The following is a 6278-nucleotide window of genomic DNA, read 5'->3' as shown; positions in this document are numbered from 1 at the left end:
TGCAGAAGGGGGCTCTGGGCTGGTGCAGGGGGTTGGGGCATGGGAGGGGGTGTGGGCTCTGGGGTGGGGCCAGAAATGAGGGGTTCTAGGTGTGGGAGGGGGCCTCAGGGCTGGGGCAGGGGTGTGGCCTCCTTCCACACAAGTGCAGGATTAGCTGTATGGTGTATAAATTTTCCCCCTGGGTATGTGTTAACCTGTGCAGCCAGCAGGTTTGATGGCTCAACTGGCTGCTCTGATACATCAGATCCTATTTATACAGGAGATTAGCTATATGCATGGCAGACAAGAGGCTGGATGACAGGCTATTAAGAAAGAACAAAAGGAAAAGGTGAACAGTAGAGTTCAAATAAGACCATTCAACAGGAGATGGGTTCATTCCCATCAATGATGTTTCATCATAAATAAGTTTAGCCTAATTATACAACTATGATCTAAATCTAGGTGGAGTTAAGAGTACAAGATATAACATTTACAGCAGGTATATTGGATGAAAGGATGTTTAAATATTTATCTTTCTTAGCCTAATAAAAGGTAAGGGGTGGGGGAGGAAAAAATCAGGATATGTAACTAGTACCACAGAAGTGAAGTTCTGCTTCCATGGTACCCTGCTGACAATCACAGGGTTCAATTGCTGCAAAGATACCTATGACACTCTTTCAGAATTCTCTTCGCTCACAGAGTTTGAGTCCCACACAAAGCATTCAGTCATTCTTTTTAGCCTTACACAGCTTAATTCTATAAATTTGTCCAGCGGTAACAGGGTTGTCTAAAGCTTTCAAACTCACAAAATGGAATTTATTTGCAACTTGAGTTAGAACAATCAATCCATCATTTGGAAAATATTGTAGAAATGTATTCATGCAGGGATACAGCAATATCCAGGCAGTAAAACTGATCTATATCACCATGGATTTTATTGGATTGGAGATTTCGCCACAGAATGCAGATTTCTGACTTCATATCCAAAGACCCTATAAAAAGAAAATGGATAGAGTGGTTAGCTGGTTTTATTTTTAAGAAAATCAAAGAACACAGTGGATACTAGAACAATAAAAAGGGAACAGCAAACCTGCAGTTTTAAGAGACAAAAAGTCAATGATAATTTATAACAACTCTTATATTACCCCTCCCTCTTTCTCAAAACCAGATTTTTTTTTAAAACATTCTTTGCACCCATTGATTATCAAATCTGTATAAAGGCAAACAGGCATAAGACCCCTGTGTCCCTCGCTCTGATCAAAAATGAGTCCCTGAGGCTCAGAAAGCATCCCACAAATAACTGGGAAATTAACATGGAATTTCCCTCCAACATAAAAATCAGTGAAAAAAGAAAAACAAACCAATACCGGCGCTGTTGAGTTCTGTCAATACTCTTAATAGGATAATCCTATTTGTTTTAAGTAAGTAATGATAATGATCTGGATCATCTCGTAAACTGGGTGCAAGCAATGAGTTTTCTCTCCTGCTGGCCTCCCTCTTCTCCCCCCTCACCAACCCCTCCCCCCCAAAAAAACAAAAAAAAAAAACCAGGCCATATTTACAGGGTGGGGGACTCTATCCTAGGAAGCAGTGACTCTCAAAAGGTCTTGGGCATCCGGGTGGATAAACAGATGAGCAAGAGTTCCCAGTGCAAAGCTGTTGGCAAAAAGACTAATGTCATCCTTGGATGCATAAACAGGGGAATCTCAAGTAGGAGTCGGGATTAGATTACCTCAGTATTTGGCACTAGAGCAACCATTGCAGGAATACTGTGTTCAGTTCTGGTTTCCACAGTTCAAGAAGGATGTTGATACATTGGAGAGGGGTCAGAGAAGAGCCCTGAGAATGATTAAAAGATTAGAAGACGTGTCCTATCGTGATAGACTCCAAGGGCTCAACCTGTTAGTTTAACAAAGAGAAGCCTAAGGGACAATTTGATCACAGTCTATGTGTATTAGGGATGTAAATATTTTTAAAAGTACTCATTTAAACTATTAAAATATCAGTTAACGGTTTAACCGTTTCATATTTCACATCCCTAGTTGGTACCCCATCACCATCCCCTTCTGCGCGTTGTCATGGCGACAGGAGGTGGTGGGAGGGAGAGACCACACCTGATCTGGGAGTGTTAGGATGAAGGGGAGAACCTGTCATGTGGCCAGAAGGTGTCATGGCGACACCTGTCTCCCCTGTCATGTGACCCAGAGTCTCGGTGCATTGCGGGACTTTGGCTAGTTCTGGTAACATCCCCCTTGCTACTCAGATCCCTGGCCACCCCAAGAGCCAGAAGGCAGCAAGACCCCCCCCCCCAAGTAGCGGCACCAGCAGCATTGCCTGCTCCCTCAGCCTGCCATACCTGCACCTGGCGGCAGCAGCCAGGGGCCACCTGGGCCCTGAGCAGCTGCCCGCATGGTAGGAGTCTGGACAAGGTCCAGGGGCTCGGTAGAGTCTCCTGGGGGGGCCAGGGGTCTCACGGGAGGGCAAGGTATTGAGGGGTAGCGACTGCTCCCCAGGCAGCAAGTCCGTGTCTGTGGGGAAGGGGAAGTGCCCGGCGGGGGTCCCTGTGCTGGCTTCCGGTGGGGAGCGAGACACCCAGCCCTGGGAGCCGGCCTTGATAGCCAGAGAGCACAACATGTTCTATCCACCCTTGGTCACCACTGTTCTGGGTTCCCAAGCCATCGCCGTGTGAGGGCAGCTTGGCTTGTCCTGTCCTGGGTGCTGCCGCTGAGGGGGGAGCGGGATGTGGATAGGGAAGAAACAGATTTGTTAATGCACATGGTGTGCTCGGACATGGGGGCAGGGAGTGCAGCCAAGTTGAGGGAATGACAGCACAAGTAGGGATGGAAAATGTCAATTATTTTACCAATCTGTTTTAAACGTTAACTGCAATATATTACGGTAAGACCAATACTTATTGGTTAACCGGTTAATATTTTATATCACTCATATGTACCTACATGGGGAACAAAATTTGATAATATGGGCTCGTCAATCTAGCAGACAAAAGGTATAACAAGATTCAAGGGCTGAAGTTAGGCAGTTTACCAAGGTTTGTGGTGGACTCTCTGTGACTGGAAGTTTTTCAGTTGAGGTTGGATATTTTTCTAAAAGAGATGCTCTAGTTCAAACAGGAATTCAGAGAAGTCCTGTGATCTGTGTAATGCAGGAAGTCAGACTACATGACCACAGCAGTCCCTTTATAATCTATGAATCTATGTGATTTGGCTCTATAATCTATATAATCTGATTAGTTTGATGACAATATGCAAAACAGAATTCTTAAAAAGTTTTTATTTTCAAAGCCATCAACTACTCATAATTTCTGAAAGTACTTAGAGGGAAGAAAGTCTAGCCAAACTTCCACAAGGTCCGCTTTATTAACACACATGGCAAACTATCTGTCATGAATCTGTCATAACTTCCCAGTATACACGAGAGCTGGAGCTTGGGACATCTGCCCTAACCCTCCAATGACATTTTCAGAGACGAGAAGGGCTTTTTTCCTCCTTTCATAAGCACCTTGTGCAATTTGATATTTTGTCCTAAAACCTGGATGATGTATGAACCCAAATGCATATTTAACACCCAACAAGAAATCAACAGGAGCCAGGAAAAGAACAAACAGACTTAAGAGAGATATAGCAATAGGACCGGAGCTGGAATCTTGAACTGGCATTTCTTCTGAGGGGCAATGAAGGGAATGCAGACATGTATCAGCAGGTAAAGAGTAATAATGAGATGCTCTGAGTTTGTGGTAAAGTTCAAGTTACAAAATAAAATGCACCATTCCTGGGAGCAATCCCGATTTCAGGTTTAGTGATTTCAATATTCTCTGCATTTAAACTCATTAGAAAGATTTTTATTGTTGTTTAAATACTTTTTCTTATACAGTGAGCTATTCTGTGGCACCTAAATGCCCCAACCGGGATCAGGGCCCTGTTGTGCAATACAGACAAACGGCAAGAGACAGTCCTAACCTGGAAGAGCTTACAGTCTAACTAGAAAAAAAGACAAAACCAAGAGCGGGAGAAAGGAAATTATCCAATATTGTCCTCATTTTACAGATGAAGAATTGAGGACTAGAGTGATTAAGAGTCCCATTAAGTCAGTGGCTTTCCATTGGGATTTTCCATTGACCTCATTGGGTTTTGGACTAGACCCTAAGTGGCTTGTGCTCAAGGTCACACAGGGAGCTGAATCCACATCCCTGCGACCTAGGGCAAAGATCCTCCTCCTACTTCAAAAAAGTCTCTCTTCTCCAATTCTTGCATTTTCCAGCTTTTTGCCTTCTCTCTCTCTCCTGTTTGGTACATTCTGGTTTAGTGAATGAGGATTCCTCTTAAAATAAACAGAAAGCAACTGGACACAACCAAGAACTGAGGCCTTGGACTTTCTGGAATGCCCTGCTGCTGGTCTCCAACCACAACCAGGCGTATCATCTGTGGGTGTGTCTATACTTGGAGCTTGGGGTGCAATTCTCGGCTTGAGAAGACGCACCTGCACTAGCTCTCATGGAGCAGGAGAGCTAAAAATAGAATGTAGCCACAGCAACACGAGCAGCCGGATGGGCTAACTGCCAGAGTATGTCCTCATTGGAGATCTTAGGCACGTTCTTGGTGGCTACACCGTTTGTAATGCACTAGCCCACTGAGAGCTTGCACAGGTATTTCTCCTGGAGCTGGGACTCACACCCCAGCTCCCACGGTAGACAGACCTTTTCTGATAATCTGGAGGGTATAACAGGCTGTGTACTAGCAATGAGCTCCCTTGACATAATGGCTAAAAGCAGTTTTCTCCAGGGTTAGATTTTCTTTTCTTTTTTAATATAGAAAGGGTAAAGTGAATTTCAAGTGTTCTCTGCAGAGTTGCTGAGACTCTTCAAGATCAAGCTGAGATTTTATGAGTCCCATTCCAGAGAGAGAGAGAATGAATACCTGATATCCTTCAATGGGATTGGAGATTTATCGGTGTGTAGATAAAAATAAATTGAGATTTTATGGGAGGCAGAATTCTCCAAAGATGCTTTCAGCAGATTTCTGAAAAATGCTATTTGCCGCTCCTCTCATGTATGAGTGGAAGAAAATTGTCCTTCTGAGAAGGCACCATTTGTGCACGAAGAATCTCCCCATCCTTCTCACCACTTCCTGCAGCCTACTGAAAACAACTCTGTTTCAAATGGACTCCTGTGGGCAAGTGCCTGGTGTACAGGGTTAGATGCAAGATCTTGAGAACAACTAGAGAGAGATATCCAACAATGTCATCTAGTGGTGACAGTAGCTAGGCACAAACAGATGGCTGGGCAGTAGTCAGAATCTCCTACAGCAGGAAAGACATTTGGCACTTTTGATCCAATGTCCACAGCTGGACTCTTCTTAGCTCTTGCTTGCCACCTGCAAACCTTTAAATCTACTTCGTACCAACTGAAAACCCCTTTTGCACAGTCATAAATGAATCGCTAAAGACATTATAACTTTAAGGTCAGAAGGGACCATTATGATCATCTAGTCTGACCTCCTGCACAATGCAGGCCACAGAATCTCACCCATCCACTTCAGTAACAACCCTCTAACCTATGTCTGAGTTATTTAAGTCCTCGAACTGTATTTGAAGACCTCAAGCTCCACAGAATCCTCCAGTAAATGACCCATACCCCATGCTGCAAAGGAAGGCGAAAAACCTCCAGGGCCTCTGCCAGTCTGCCCTGGAGGAAAATTCCTTCCCGACCCCAAATATGGCGATCAGTTAAACCCTGAACATGTGGGCAAGACTCACCAGCCAGCACATTGTACCCATTGTGTATGAATCTCGTAGGCCATTTCCATGCTTATGTGATGGCATTTGCAGTCAGTGATACAATAAAACCTTAATTAAGGAAAGCACTATCATTGTCAATTTGTTCACTTGGCAGAAGTCTCAAGCAACATAATGTTTTTACTATTGTCTGGTAACCATCTGCAGCAACGCACCCTGTCTAAACAGCAGCGTTACCCCCTGTGAGTGAGAGGCAAAATGTAAGAACTGTTTGTGTGTTTCCCTCCACCTTCTCCACACACAGTAACTGGGAGATGTATCTAACCGGCATCTTGGCAAATTCATAAATTTGACCCCTATTCATTCTTACATAGCACACGGCATTATCAATTTTACATGCTCAGCCAATTCCTGGGCATCTTTTAGCTCTAAAAAATGAGGCTGAGAAGACAAGAACAAGCTGTACTGACTACACACTACCGCAATACAAATAAAGAAAGATTATTAGGCAAATCAGGAGCCTGGATTCCTCAGGAGATTAGTAACGC

The 6278-nt window shown here is 44.1% G+C and overlaps 1 long non-coding RNA gene across 1 annotated transcript in view; it reads left to right on the top strand.

Annotated features, from left to right (window-relative positions):
• The window catches only part of LOC142047409 (uncharacterized), a 6973-nt gene extending 744 nt beyond the window's left edge, over nucleotides 1–6229 (top strand). The window contains exon 2 of the long non-coding RNA XR_012656677.1: nucleotides 3871–6229. This is a non-coding gene — a long non-coding RNA (uncharacterized LOC142047409). The remainder of the gene's footprint in view (nucleotides 1–3870) is intronic.
• Nucleotides 6230–6278: the final 49 nt, after the last annotated feature.

This window comes from Chelonoidis abingdonii, chromosome 10, assembly GCF_003597395.2.
Source record: "Chelonoidis abingdonii isolate Lonesome George chromosome 10, CheloAbing_2.0, whole genome shotgun sequence".
Taxonomy (NCBI): Eukaryota; Metazoa; Chordata; order Testudines; family Testudinidae; genus Chelonoidis; species Chelonoidis abingdonii.
This window is presented reverse-complemented; position numbering and strand designations above follow the sequence as displayed.